Here is a 16,335-nt window from a genome sequence, read left to right on the forward strand (position 1 = left end):
TTCGAAAATAAAAATTCAGGGTGTTTCAATCTCCCCCCCTTAAGACAATTCGCCCTCGAATTGAAATCTGGTAAGAGAGATTAAGAATGAACACACAGAGAATTTCAAAGCCATAAGAATTTACTTCCAACACCAAGAGCACGGCTCGAGAGTAGATAATATGAACCTAGGAAAGAAAAGGGTCAAGTATTCTAGTTGTAATTCTCTCGCCAACCATCTTATTTAGTGCCACCTAACTAACACTCACAAGAGTTTGAGTTTATTACCTAAATCTCCAATCACTATCTCTAGACAGCTACTGAAATCTTTAGAAAATCTTTCTTAATCAAAAGTTCAGAAATCACTACTTTAATCCAACACTTTAAGAAAAATCGTCTTGTAACTTTCGTTGTCTATTAGTATCACAGGGCGACTCAAGCTCATTCTCTTGGTTCTTACCTATGCGAATCTTATTCTTCCTATGATATTCTTATCCTATACCAGTTCCACTATTCGATGACTCCTGGTCTAAAGGACCTCGTTGCACTCCATAAATATCTTACCTTTACAAAGATTCTCATGCTTTTGACTCAACCATCAACTTCTCTTTAACTTAATCTCTCAAATTACCCTAAAACTTATCACCTAATGGACTTTCATAATAACACCTTTTATCTCTCCTAGCTCTTATATTTTTAATAACTTTTCATTTCACAAATGTTGCTATTAGTTCGTCCTAAGGATATTAAATATTCTTATTAATTATTTTGTCCACTTGGTTTCTTTCATACTACTAATCATCACTCACAACTTACATAATCACTAACATTTTTAACCTACCATTTATTACGTACCCTAAATATTCACCTTATACCTAATACTCATCAATACTAAGGTTTTTAATAAAATTTCTCAATTCTTGACCTAATGCTGCCTTACCATTCAGATATTACATCAAATCGATCTCATTAACTCCTTCGAGTCTGATTTACATATACTGTTAACTTCTTTACTCTTTTGTCCATATCCTTTCTGGATTACAATTTCAAACCATAATGTTAACATTTTAATTAGTCTTATTTGACTAAGTGTTAGGCACCATGTCTGAAACTATTGACTTAACATCCATCTATTGCTAACTTATATCAAATTCAGATTCAACTCATCTGTCTCACCTATCTTTGACTTCATATTTGACTTTAGAATTTTTAACAAATCCTTTCCTTATCTAAGTCTAATAAGATATTCATGAATTCTTCTAATTTTTATCTACTACTTACTCCTCATATATATATTATAACTCGTCATATATCCTTCTTATACCCTTAAAGTATCCAAGTTCATTCCTAATGTCATTCCTTCCATTTATTACATTAAACAATCCTATATTCCAAATCTAATCGCCACTTAACTTCTATACCAAAATCGGCTACACGACATTTCTAGCATTCATGTCTCAACTTGACTACTAACTGTCTACTTACTTATTATTATCGCCACCAGTCTTATTCTTCTTTTTCCCAATTTTCTTTCAAATTTTACTATCCTTGTAATTATTTCATTTTACGATCTAATCCAATTGGCCCGGTGATATAAATAGACAGCTTTCAAAAATAATTTTCTATATAAATAATCAATTTCAAATTATTTATCATAACACAATTTGAATTCAAAATTAAAATGGGGTTTTAGATTTAAAATGTCAGGTAAATAAAATGAAGACAAAAATAAAAGGTTTATATTTTTGAATAAACTCTAAAGAAATTCAGTAGCTGTGTTGAAAACTAGACACAAATTTCTAATTACCTCAATGTTATTATCTATGTTCATGAATCTACTATACCAATGAAAATCCTATTTATTCTCTACACTATCCTACTCACTGACAGGAATAGAGTTCACATGAAAAGTAGTGTACTGGGTGATCAGGCCAATCCACTACCAACAAGTATTACTCTATTCCCTAGCCTAAGGGTTGATACCAACTCTAGCCCCTATAGGTATTTCGATGGGTTCATCCTATTGTCCACTACTTTCACTCAAATACTTCTATCTATGGACCATTGGTTTGCACAACAAGTATGGATTTTTCCTTCATAGGGTTCAGTGCGTCCACCCTCCCTAAGAAGGAAATTCCCAAACTTCTTTCCTTATGTTGGTTACGGCCGATCCCAACACAAAGAAATTTCCTATACTCCGCAGTTGTGTCCTAAAACCCTAACCTAAGCTCTGATACCAACTTTGTCACGACCCGATTCTACGGGCCGGACCGGCACTAGGGCCCAGGTAAGCTTAAGGCCCCCGAGGCCCGTAGTAAGCCTGAAACCCTAAAATTTGCTATCTTAATATAAACTTCAAATATTCAGCCCATATTACAAAAAAAAAAAATAAATAAATAAGCCTCAAGATTTTATTTCATCTCATTTCGTCTACGATAATACACGACTAAATGTAAGTAAATTCTACAACTGCGGAGTCACTAACTGTTTGATATACATAGCCTTTTATACATACAGTTACATACTGAAATAATTATGGAATTAAGGAAAATTTCTTTGATGCCTTGCGTCGAAGAAATGTAACCTAAATCGAACTAAAGAGGAACTTACTTCCTGAAAAATTAAACAAGACATGAGAGTTTTTCCTAAAATGATAATTATTGCACAACACATACAGTCACACAGATGTGTAAACATATCAATCTAGTCATCCGACTAGTTATATGCTCACGCAGCCAGTCACACAAATGGCATGTCACCAGCACTCACAAACAATATCACCTTCCAATAATCACATCACGTGGAAATTGGTCTGTGGCGTCACCGAAACCCCCGATGAGCCGTCCTCCCACATGGCCCATCCTCTCATAACGTGTGCACCAGGGAGCCGATCCCCCATACTGGCCGACCGGTCTAATCCTCACTTGACCAGCCCTCTCATTGTTTTTCCATTCTCTCTTTTCTTTTCCATACCAACAGGAGGCAACCCGGTCGTCTCCATCAAATCTAGATCATCAGGCGCTCACAACAGGAGGCCACCCTGCGGGCTGCGATCAAACCTAGATTATCCGGTGCGCCCAAATAAAGAAGCCAACCTGTGGTTAACCGTAACGGTAACAGTAGGTGCACACGGGGGCGCCGATCTCCCATTTACCCGGCCGACGGTCCAGTTTTACAATTCATCATAATCAGGATCCATGCTTTATCGACCGTCCTCACAAACCCATGGTGACCCACTTCATCCCAATTCCACACAAGCAAAGCACAGCAATATCACAACACAAATAAATCAAACATTGCAATCAAATGCAGACATATTATTCAATTAGACATCGTGATGCAATGCACCATTAAACATCCAAAATCAATGCAAATAAATAAATAAATAAATAGTATTAGCAATTAACAACAATAATATAATAAATAACAATATTAACAATAATAATGTAAATAAATAAATGAATATTTAAATAGTTAAATGAATAATAAAGTTTATAAACAACCAGAGCACTATATTTATTATGTACCAAATTATAGAACTAATCTAAATAAACTTATTAATTATGTTGTTAATTAAAATTTATTCTAATTTCTATCAAAATTTCGGCAGCATCTCCCCTAAAAATTGGACTATCTACCAGCTCAAATATCACAATATTTTATCAACTTAACCATTTTCCAACAAAAGATACATAATCTCTTCGCAAATCCTACTAATGAGAATCCCATAAAAACAATTAGTACATCAATTATGTAGAGAGAATTTAAATTCACCATCAAGTCCCTATTTTTGTTATTAACTTCTCTATATTAAATTGCCTTTCTGAAATAACTTGTTATTTTATTTTCTTCTACCGAAATTTATTTTATTTTTCTACCGAAATTTCTTTTATATTTCTACCGAAATTTCGGCAGCATCTCCCCTAAAAATTGGACTATCCACCTGCTAAAATATCAACAATTTATCAATTATATAACTCAATCCCTATGGCCCATCCATCGGGCAATAAATCGAATAAAATTTCCCATCCTCCTTCAATCTCAACACTACCACACACAACCAAAATTATGATTTAATATAACATTATGTCTACACTACCTTAACCCCTACTTAATTCTATTAATATACCATTATCAAAGTTCCTTAACTAATTCAACACTAATGAAATATATGCTGGAAAAATAATCAATGCAAAAGAAATAAATTAGCTAATCACAAGACTAAGAAAAACATTCTAAAATTAGTCCAAAAATTAAATTTATATACCCAATCTTGCTGCCGGAATTTGTTCAACTGGAAAAAGGGAGTTACGCGTGTTGGAACTAAGGGTAGGTGAGAGCAATGGCGTTGAGTCCACCAAAACAGGCTGCTACGCTCACCAGAACTGTGGCGCGAGCTAACTGGACAGCAGGGGGGTGGTGGCGCAACAGCGCAGTGGCGCAACAAGATGGCGCTGCGTTCGTTCTTAGTGGCTAGAGACACGCTGAAGCAAATGGCGGAGCTGTGTAGCAGCGATGGCGCGATCTGGGGATGGAGCAGGTGGTGGCGCGACTCTGCTTCTCGCCAAGAAATGTAGACGCAGATGAAGAGGGGAAGAAAGAAGGAAAGAAAGAAGAAGAAGAAGAAGAAGAAGGAGAAGGAAATGGCGGTGACAGTGTGCTGTTGGTGTCCCCGGTGATCGGAAAGCGCAAGAATGGGGGAAGGGGAGAGTGGTGTGCGTTAGAAATAGAGGAAAAAGAAAATTCTAGATGGTTTGGGTCGAACCGGTTCGATTCGGTTCGATTCGGCCCAAACCTTTGGTTTTCAATGGTTTTTGACTTTTTCAATCGGTTTTCGGTTCGATTTCTCACAGTATTCACACTAAAATATTAATATTAATTTTCAGGCTGTCGGTATATTAAATTTAATTGGAAAATCTTTGAAAATACAATTTATATATATATATATACATAATAGATAAATTGCTGGACTTTCATTTTATTAGTCGAAAATTTCCGAACGAACTATTTTGGGCTTAGGCCCAATTCGAAAATTTGGGCTCGAATTGGGACTATGTTACAATTGCAGCCCACGCGGCCAAAATTTGCGATTTTTGATTTAATAAAAAAATGCAAAGGTTTCGAAAATAAAAATTCAGGGTGTTTCAGCTAGCCTCTTGGAAGAAAGCCCAACTGAAGTCGTCAGGTTCAGGTATAGGTGTTTTTGCAGGTAGTCAATGGTTTCCAACACCTGCTAGCACCTTTAAAATAAATTTGATGCAGCTCTTCTCCCCTCTGCTGGCCATGGAGCTTTTGGTGCAGTAATTTCAAACTGTCATGGCAGGTTTGTATCAGCAACAACGTCTTCATTGCAAAGCTGTTCTTCTCCAGCAGTAGCAGAAGCTTAAGCGCTAAGAAAGGTATTGTCCTGGTTGCTGTCGGACTACTCTAGTTTGCAGATTCAGGTTGAGACCGATTACCTGCAAGTTTACTATGCTATGAAGAGTTATGTCCAAGACTGATATGAGTTTGGAATTGTCATTTATGAATGTAAATTATTCTTAGTCCAATTGCCTAATCACCATTGGCTTGGATTAGAAGACAACTAATACTATAGCTCATATTTTGGCTGAATCAGTTACTGGTGGGGCTTGTTTTCGAACTTGGAATTTTGTTCCCGCTTGCATTGCTCGTTTTCTTCTCTTAATAATATATGCGCAATATTTCAATGTCAAAAAAAAAAAAAAAAAAAACTAGTCCAAATAAGTTATAACATTGCCACATGATACAGAATAGCAATAATAGAAGCCAATTGTTATGATACATGTAATTAAAATTACTCTTTTTTATAATTATGAAATAATGTATTTTTTTTATTATTGTTGTTATTCTTTAAATATTTTTTTTTTAAATGAATGATGCGTGTGGGTTGGAGGACTAGTAGTGACCATTTTGCCTTTGGAGAATGTTGATATGATATAGAAGTGTTTATTGAAGTGTCTTTGTATTTGAGATTTGATTGTGTTGTGCCGAAGTGTTGCCGAATTTTTTCCAAAAAATTCAATATAACCTTAGTATTGAATAAATGAACTTAGTGAGTTTACATTTATATATAGTTACCCTTATTATAGACAGTGTAAACCCGGTGTGGGGCATAGTTAAATCATACTTATGCTAATTTGATTTGTTCATAAACAGGAAATATATCAATATTTTGCGGCTTCAAAATCCCAATTTGACTGATACTGCAGTTGATGCAAAACTGGACTTCGAATTTACAGAATGGTTCAAATATTATGTAAGTTACTTTCAATGTACACAACATGGAATGTACATTTATTAAATCTCACTCGTGTCATTACTATTTCCCATAGGCTTGAAGCTTGGGAATCGATATTGGTAACAGATTCATTACGGATCTAGCAAAGGAACCTCTACCGGTTGCTAATGCCTACTCTGGCTACTTTGTAAATGGTTACAAGTTTCACACTGAGGGTTATGGGAGAAGCAGAAAGACAATGAACAGCGGTGTTTGCATAAAGGGATCAAACTACAGTGACGTGTCAAACGATTTTTATGGGATATTGGTTGAGGTTTAGAGTTAGAATATCCAGGCCTACCAATGAAGTGCACAATCTTATTCAAATGTGAATGGTTTGATCCTACGCCAAAGGTTGGCACGAAGGTTCATCCTAAGTATAATATAGTAGATATTAATCAAAGAAGAAGATATACAAAGTATGAACCTTTTGTGTTGGTAATGCAAGCTGCACAGGTGTACTATGTCCCATATCCATCGTTTAAATGAGATCGTTGCGATTGGATGGCATTGTGTAAGGTCAAGGCTATATCAGTTGTTCATGCACTTGAAACCAAACAATCTGCTTCACTCGTAGTATTGGAGCCATTTCAAGAAGTTAGGGTTGATACGCAACCGATGCAAGTTGTTGAAGAGTTAACGAATAGATTGGATCATGAAAGCCGATCTTATGTTGAAATAGGAGCATCGGATGATGAAGAGGAAGAAGATCAAATCATTATGGGTACCTCAGAAGACGAATGAAGAAGAGGAAAAAGATGAAGAGGAGGAGGAAGCAGATGATATTGAAGACACTTAATACTTAGAGCAGTTTTACTGTTACAAATTGATAAATGTATATCTAATATTATTAATGAAGAATTTCAAAGTTATTAACTTTCTTTACTCATATTTACCACATGTTCTACAATTCATATAATTGTACAAATTCATTGATCTAGGTTCTGATATCTGCAGTACAGATGGCTAGAGGCAGAGCGTTTGATTCAGACGCTTCCGGCAATGGTTCGCATGGAGGTCGTGGCGCAGGACGCAGTGCCCGTGGACGAGGAGGGAATATCCCTCCTTCTTCTTCAGGTACGTCTGGGGCTTCATCCTTTGCTCAGCGACCAGTACTGCCGCCATCACTTCCTTCTGCTCCTTCCTCTTCTACCCCGTTTCTGGACCAGTACAGTCTCCACCAGCTGCATAGTCACCTACTATGCAAGGTAATCGTAAATGTCATTACTGTCATTTCAATTATATATTAATTATTTATCTGCATTTATAGCATTTGTCACTTCTTTGCAGCTTCATCAGATCCACGTATCAGCGTCAGTTTGGTAGCGGGACAGTAAGTACTTATTCACTTTTTCCAAAGGCATGTTTTGTTCAGATTGTGATGCTTTCGTCCAATTATATTTCACTTGTGTTTTTTTTCTCAGCGTATATCCATCTTCTCGAGCATTGAGGCAAATTATGAGGATAATCAAGCTACAACTACATAAAGAAGGATACACATGGGATGCCATACCACAAGAGGCGAGAGACTTTTATTGGGAGGAGTTTCAGGTACGCTTTGGTTTAAGTTATATCATCATTCAATATTTACAATTCATCAAGATACCTCCTTAGTATTGAAACGCTATTTTCCATTTTTTGCAGAAGCATTTCATATGGGACGAGGCAATTACGGCTATGCTGAAAGTGGCCTGGGAGAAGTTATGCGCTGATCGATATGCTGACTTCACCTATAGGATGAGAAGAAGCAGTAAGAAGCAGTAGTGCGTGTCTCAGGAGATATGCGAGAGCTGGCAAAAGGCTTGGGAGGATCCTGCATTCAAGAGAAAGGGGAGATATTTGCACAAAACAGGCGCAGTGAGACTGGCGGTGATGGAGCAGGACCTTCTCGACACACAGGCGGATCAATATCTACTATAGAGACAGCTCGATTGTTAGTAAGTCAACTAGCCACAGTATATGAAACTGATGTTTAATGAAAGGACATATATTAATATATCATATATAAAAATTCATTACAGGCTAAACAATTAGGTTGTGAGCCAACACCGATTGGGGTGTTTACATACACTGACACGAAGGACCACGATCTTAATACGTTTGTTGACAGACGTGTGGTGAGCGTCAATGTAAGTAACAATGAATAATATTTACATTTACCCTCTACTCGTTACGAAGATGTACAAAGTTCAATATAATAAAGCTTGCAACTGCATTGATTAATTAATTTTTTATTTTCAGGAGAACTATACTACAGCTCGGGAGCATCTTGTTTCTTCTCAGACTGATGAATCTGAAGCTGAGTCAAGAATTGATGAGGTAGCACTTTATCTCGAGGCTGTAGGGGGCGAGAAGAAGAGCAAGGTATACGGCATCGGGTCTCAGGCATCACAGTTTTACTGCAGCTCAGCAGCTCATGCTTCTGCAGCCAACGCAGGACCACAGCCCAAGCACAGTGCCGAGGAGTTTACTGAATTACGGGCTTGTGTTGATGATCAGCAGAGACAGATTACAGAACTTGGAGAGCATGTCATGCGGTTGTCCGGTCAGCCCGGTGCTAGTACTTCTTCCTCTGATCCTGCACCTACTACAGATCAAAATGTTTCGATGTCTCAGCAGCAGCTACTACCGTCTCCTGATCCCGATGCTGCAGACGATACCTTGGTCACCCCTCCAGGCACTACAGCACATCCAGCAGGTACTCCTCCCGGCGATTCAACTTTGGATCGTGAAGAAGAGCAACCGCATAGATTTGATTTTGGATCTTTTTAGTTTTCGAGTTGTTTTTTGATATTTTGTTCAGTACAATAACAATTACATTTTTATATTGTTTTTAAATTGCGTTTGTGATATATATATATATATATATATATATATATATATATATATATATATTTTCACAAGTGCAAAAAAATTATAGTTTTATAATAATATTTATTTTTTTTATTATCTTTTAATTTTGCGACTGATTTGCAACTAAAAATAAAAACTTTAAATTTACAATTTGCGACCGAATTTCATTTTTGCAACAGACTTTTTCTGAGCCCAATTTGCGACAGCGTTTCCAAAAGAAAACACGACTAAATTTTGCGATCGATTTTTTCAATTTTGCGACCGCTTTATCGGTCGCTAATTTGTGACCGACGAAGAAATCGGTCGCAAAACATTTTGCAACCGGCATATATGCGACTGATGTTGGTCGGTCTCAGATCGGTCGCTAATGGAATTTAGCGACCGATTTGTTGCGTTTTGCGACTGATTGGTCGGTCGCAAAATGCCGTTTTTTTTTGTAGTGTTAGAGTGAACACAGAAAAGAAAACAAAATAGAGAGTGTGACGGCAAAACACATACGGTAATAGCTTGTTTGAGAGAGCTCATAAAAGAAACTCTCGTAGCTGTTGATTATTCTCTGACCATTGAGAGAAAACTTACGGACAAAAGGCTAGAGGAAGAAACATAGATCTGCTGTTACAGTGAGAATCGAATTGCCGCAACGAGGTAACCCATAACATAGATCTGCTGTTATGGATCAAGGTATGCTTCCGCTTATTGTTTATTTCTATCAAACAAATCTTATGAACAATAGATTTGGGCTATACTAAAGATTATTTAACATGTGGTATCAGAGCCTGTACCTGTTCTAGATTTGTTTGATAGCATTTTGTTTGGCTTAATTTATGGAAAATTAATTTCGTATTGTGATGATTGAACGAAGCCAAAATTATAAAAATTTGAAAACTGTTCATTTTCTTTATAAATTATTTTGCAATAATTTATAGAGAATGGTTATGACATATTATTGTGTTATGTCGTTAAAGTTTTGAGATCTTAATTCAATCTCATAAAAGTTTTGCATAAATCAATGTTTAATGAATGGAAAACTTGTTTGTCACCAAAATGGCATTGTTTGGATTATTTTAGACATTGATTATGCAGGTTTCAATTGTTCATGTTTGTGTGATGCCATTAAATGACATGAAAGTTAACAGTGAACAATTGAGATCATTGATTATAACTTGTTAGGTTATCCAAAGGTAGACTATTAATTATAATCAATGACATTAAAGAGACTTATCATTGTACTAATTAATATGAATGTATATCCAAAGATAACATGCATATTGTATAGAGCATTATTGAATGGTTGAAAGGAATAAAAAAAAAAAACGTAACTGGATTCCAGAAAGGTGCACGAGCGTGCTGCAATGAGCACGACCGTGCCCTAACTTCTAGAGAGAAGAACAAGGGTGCTGTAGTGAAGCATGGGTGTGCTTCTCTCTGACTTGCATAAAGGCTCGCAAGTTGCTCCACAATGAAAGTCTATTAAAGTATTTTTCTTTTTGGCATCATTATTGATTAAAGCTATGCATTTAAATATTACCAAAAGGTGAATCTAGATGCATAATTAAAGTTGTTATTTGTTTGAATCCATTTTATGTTTACTCAAAGCATTAACGTATGAGTATAGTGTAATGTTGCAGCTTCCTTTAACATGTTTGCTATGGGCACTGGGTTGATTAAGTTCAATGGATTGAACTATGCTGATTGGTCCGAACAAATCCATTATCAGTTAGGAGTTCTAGACTTAGATCTAGCATTAGTCTCAAAAAAGCCAGCAGCCATTACAGAGACCAACACTAAAGCTGACAAGTCTCATTATGAGGCTTGGAAGCGGTCTAACAGGCTAAGCTTGAACTTAATGAGGATGACAATGGCTGAAAATGTTAAGCCATTAATGCCCAGAACAGACAATGCGAGAAAGTACATGCTGAAAATTAAGGAATGCTCCCAATCGGACATAGTTGACAAGTCCATCATAGGATCCTTGATGAGTGAGCTGACGACCAAGAAGTTTGATTAGTCACAATCCATTCATGATCATGTGACTGGCATGCAGAATTTGGCAGCCAAACTAAAATCAATGGGAATGGATGTGAGTAAATCCTTTTTAGTTTAATTTATTATTAACTCACTTCCTCTTGAGTTTTGTCAGTTCCAGATGAATTACAACACCCTTAAGGAAAAATGGAACATTCAGGAAATCAAGGCCATGTTGATACAAGAGGAAGGGAGGTTAAAGAAATTGAAGGAACACTCTATCAATCTCACATTTCATAATGGAGCTAGTAACAGCAACAATAAATCAGGGAAGAAAGGCAAGAAAAGGGACAATGCCCTAATGAAGGTTAATGAGGGCCAAATTTGTAAGGAATTGAGTGAATCCCTTTTAGTTTAATTTATTATTAACTCACTTCCTCTTGAGTTTGGTCAGTTCCAGGTGAATTACAACACCCTTAAGGAAAAATGGAACATTCAGGAAATCAAGGCCATGTTGATACAAGAGGAAGGGAGATTAAAGAAATTGAAGGAACACTATCAATCTCACATTTCATAATGGAGCTAGTACAGCAACAACAAATCAGGGAAGAAAGGCAAGAAAAGGGACAGTGCCCAATGAAGGTTAATGAGGGCCAAATCCGTAAGGAATTGAAGTGCTACTTCTGTAGGAAGAATGGTCACTTCAAGAAGGACTGTCCTAAAAGGAAGATTTGGTTTGAAAAGAAAGGTATACTTTATGTTTCAGTATGTTTTGAATCAAATCTTATTGAAGTGCCTAATAATACCTGGTGGTTAGATTCTGGTGCAACTACTCATGTGTCTCATATTATACAGGGATTTCTTTCGATCCAACCCATAAACGAAACTGAAAAGTTCCTATTCATGGGAAACAGAATGAAGGCACGAATAGAAGGAATTGGACTTATAGATTGATCCTGGACACTGGTTGTTATCTGGATCTTGAAAAGTGTCTCTATGTTCCTGAATGTGCTAGAAATCTAGTTTCTGTAGGGAGGTTGGATAATGTTGGTTTCAGTTTTAAGATTTGTAATGGTGTTTTTTCATTATACAAACTTAAGTACTATTATGGTTCTGGTACTTTGATTGATGGTTTGTATCGTTTTAATCTTGATGCTGAATTTATTGAATCCCTGTTTAATGTTGAACACAATAGGTATAAACGTAGTGCACATAATGAATGTTCTGCTTTCTTGTGGCATCAAAGGTTAGGTCACATATCCAAAGAAAGGATTTTGAGGTTAGTGAAAGGTGGAATCTTACCTCAATTGGATTTCACTGACTGGGATGTGTGTATAGATTGCATTAAAGGTAAGCAAACTAAGCACACATTAAAGAATCCAGCCACAAGAAGCAGTGAATTGCTTGAACTTATACACACTGATATATGTGGCCCTTTGATGTTCCCTCTTGGGGTGGTGAAAAATATTTTATTACCTTTATCGATGATTTCTCACGTTACGGTTATGTATATTTACTGCATGAAAAGACTCAATCAGTGGATATCCTTGAGATATTCATTAATGAGGTAGAAAGGCAGTTAAATAGAAAAGTTAAAGTGGTGAGATCTGATAGAGGTGGTGAATATTATGGTAAATTTAATGAAAATGGACAATGTCCAGGTCCATTTGCAAAGTTTCTTGAAAGCCATGGCATTTGTGCGCAACACACAATGCCAAGCACACCTCAACAGAATGGTGTAGCTGAAAGGCGGAATCGTACTCTTATGGAAATGGTTAGGAGTATGCTAAATAATTGTACTGTACCTTTATCATTATGGATGCATGCATATTTACTTAATAGGGTTCCTAGTAAGGCAGTTCCTAAGACCCCTTATGAACTGTGGACGGGAAGGAAACCTAGTCTGAGGCATCTTCATGTTTGGGGTTGCCCAGCGGAAGTAAGGATATATAATCCACATGAAAAGAAGCTTGATGCTAGAACGTTAGTGGATTTTTCATAGGATATCCTGAAAAGTCAAAAGGGTACAGATTTTATTGTCCTAACCATAGTACGAGAATTGTTGAGTCTGGTAATGCTCGGTTTATTGAAAATGGCCAAATTAGTGGGAGCAGTGAACCACGTAAGGTGAATGTGCAAGAGATTCAGATTGAAAATCCAACTCAGATGGATTTTCCTAATGTCTCTTCTTCGGTTGTTGTTCCACTTGTTGTATCACGGTTTAACAACATGGTTGAACAACAAAAAACATTCCGAACCCACAAAATGACCATATAAATGATGAACCAGCAAATAATGAACAATTCAAATGATCAAGTGGTTTCACAAGAAATAGCATTACGGAGGTCACAAAGGCAAAGAAGGCCAGCTATTTCTAGTGATTATGTGATTTACTCACTTGAGCATGAATGTGAATTGAGCATTGATAAGAATCCAGTCTCTTTCCAGAAAGCCATAGAATGTGATCATTCTTAAAAGTGGTTTAATGCCATGAAGGAAGAAATGCAATCAATGGGTGATAATCAAGTCTGGGATTTAGTTGAATTGCTTGAGGGGTCAAAACAAGTTGGTTGTAAATGGGTTTTTAAGACCAAACGGGACTCTAAGGGCAACATTGAAAGATATATGGCCAGACTTGTTGCTAAAGGTTACACTCAGAAGGATGGCATTGATTATAAAGAGACCTTTTCTCCAGTTTCCAAAAAGGACTCTTTAAGAATTATTTTGGCTTTGGTGGCTCATTATGATCTAGAGCTTCACCAAATGGATGTAAAGACAGCCTTTCTTAATGGTGACTTAGAGGAGGAAGTATATATGGACCAACCAGAGGGTTTGTGGTCACAGGAAAGGAAAACTTGGTGTGTAAGTTAAAGAAGTCAATATATGGACTGAAGCAAGCTTCCGTCAATGGTATCTTAAGTTCAATAATACCATCACTTCATATGGTTTTATAGAAAACACTGTTGATCGGTGTATTTATATGAAGGTCAGTGGGAGCAAGCTCATTATGTTAGTCCTATATGTTGATGACATTCTTCTTGCTGCGAATGATGTTGGGTTGTTGCATGATGTAAAGGGTTTTCTCTCTAAGAACTTTGAAATGAAAGATATGGGAGAGGCATCCTTTGTGATTGGAATAGAAATATTCCGTGATAGATCACAAGGACTGTTAGGATTGTCTCAAAGAGCTTACATTGATAAGGTATTAGAGAGATTCAGAATGGAAAAATGCTCGCAGGAATAGTTCCAATTCAGAAAGGAGATAGGTTCAGCGAAATGCAATGTCCTAAAAATGATTTGGAACGTAAAGAGATGGAGTCTATTCCATATGCGTCAGTGGTTGGGAGCTTAATGTATGTTCAGACATGTACTCGACCGGATATTAGTTTCGCGTAGGAATGTTAGGGCGATATCAAAGTAATCCCGGGATGGACCATTGGAAAGCTGCAAAGAAAGTACTTAGGTATTTACAAGGCACTAAGGATCATATACTCACTTATAGAAAGTCCAGCCATCTAGAAGTGGTGGGATACTCGGATTCAGACTATGCCGGTTGTGTAGATTCGAGAAAGTCTACATTTGGCTACTTGTTTCTCTAGCGGAGCAGTATCATGGAAAAGTGGAAAGCAGTCTGTCATTGCTACTTCCACTATGGAGGCTGAATTTGTGGCATGCTTTGAGGCCACTGTTCATGCATTGTGGTTGCGGAACTTTGTCTCAGGTCTAGGCATTGTCGACAGTATAACTAGACCGTTGAGAATTTACTGTGATAATTCTGCAACTGTCTTCTTCTCTAAGAATGATAGGTACTCTAAGGGTGCAAAGCACATGGATTTAAAGTATCTATCTATGAAAGAAGAAGTGCAAAAACACAAAGTGTCAGTTGAGCATAGCGGTACTGATCTGATGATAGCGAATCCGCTAACTAAAGGCTTACCACCCAAAATCTTCACTGACCATGTTGATAGGATGGGCATTATAGATAAGTCCTTGTTAGCATGATGTTTAAACTTGTATATATATATACATATGGTTGTTTTGCTCATATTATTGTGACACTTGGGAATTCAATTAAAGATGTTTTTGCTTATTTATGTGTTATCCACATTATAGATGTATACAATAATGGTTTGAGTGAGATAACAATAACATGATGTGATTGTATTGTTTGTTGAATAGTTTCTCCATTAAAGTTTTATGAATTGAAGTGGTCTGTGATATATGGAAGGAATCATGTCGATTAATGACTTGTGACCGCCATAATCCGATCATCTTAATTCTAATTAAGGTAAACATGATAGACTCAAGAAATGCACATGGGCCAAGTGGGAGATTGTTAGATTATTTAATAATCTATGTGGCCCATGTGATTAAAGGGCTTTCTAATTAAGGTGGCCCAAGATGATGGTTATTGGGCTTAATGGATAAGAGCCAGTTAGGGTTTTAATACCCTTCCTCGCCTTATAAAAGATAAAGGAATCAACAGCTTAGGGTGAACACATAAAAGAAAACAAAATAGAGAGTGTGACGGTTGCCTCAAACACATATGGTGATAGCTTGTTTGAGAGAGCTCATAAAAGAAACTCCTATAGCTGTTGATTATTCTCTGACTATTGAAAGAAAACTTACGGACAAAAGGCCAGAGGAAGAAACATTGATCTGCTGTTACGGTGAAAATCGAATTGCCGTAACGAGGTAACCCATAACATAGATCTGCTGTTATGGATCAAGGTACGCTTCTGCTTATTATTTATTTCTATCAAACAAATCTTATAAACAATAGACCTAAGTTATATTAAAGATTATTTAACATAATCTACGTCAGATATGTAGTATTACGAATATTCAAATAGATGTTTTTGAAATAATTAAAGAATAAATGCCAATTTAATTCTTGAACTTATTTAATAGGATTAAAAATGTCAAATTTGACATTTTGGGCCAATTTAGTCTTTAAACTTGTTTAAAATAATTTAAAAATAGATTTAATATTTTGGGTCAGTTTAACCCCTGAATTTATTTAAAATAATTTAAAAAAAACCATATTTGACATTTTGAGTCAATTTAATCTCTAATTTTTTATTGTACTTACAATGTAAAATTCATTAGATAGACATTTATTAAAACTGTCGTTGGGATTAAGCTAACTAATTTATTGAAACATTAATTAATTATAAAATATAGAAAAATGATATATTTAAGTATATTGTATCTCTCTTTACCTTGATTGATGATTTTGAA

Source organism: Jatropha curcas, chromosome 5, assembly GCF_041381405.1.
Source record: "Jatropha curcas cultivar XTBG-Jc1 chromosome 5, XTBG_Jcur_1.0, whole genome shotgun sequence".
Taxonomy (NCBI): domain Eukaryota; kingdom Viridiplantae; phylum Streptophyta; class Magnoliopsida; order Malpighiales; family Euphorbiaceae; genus Jatropha; species Jatropha curcas.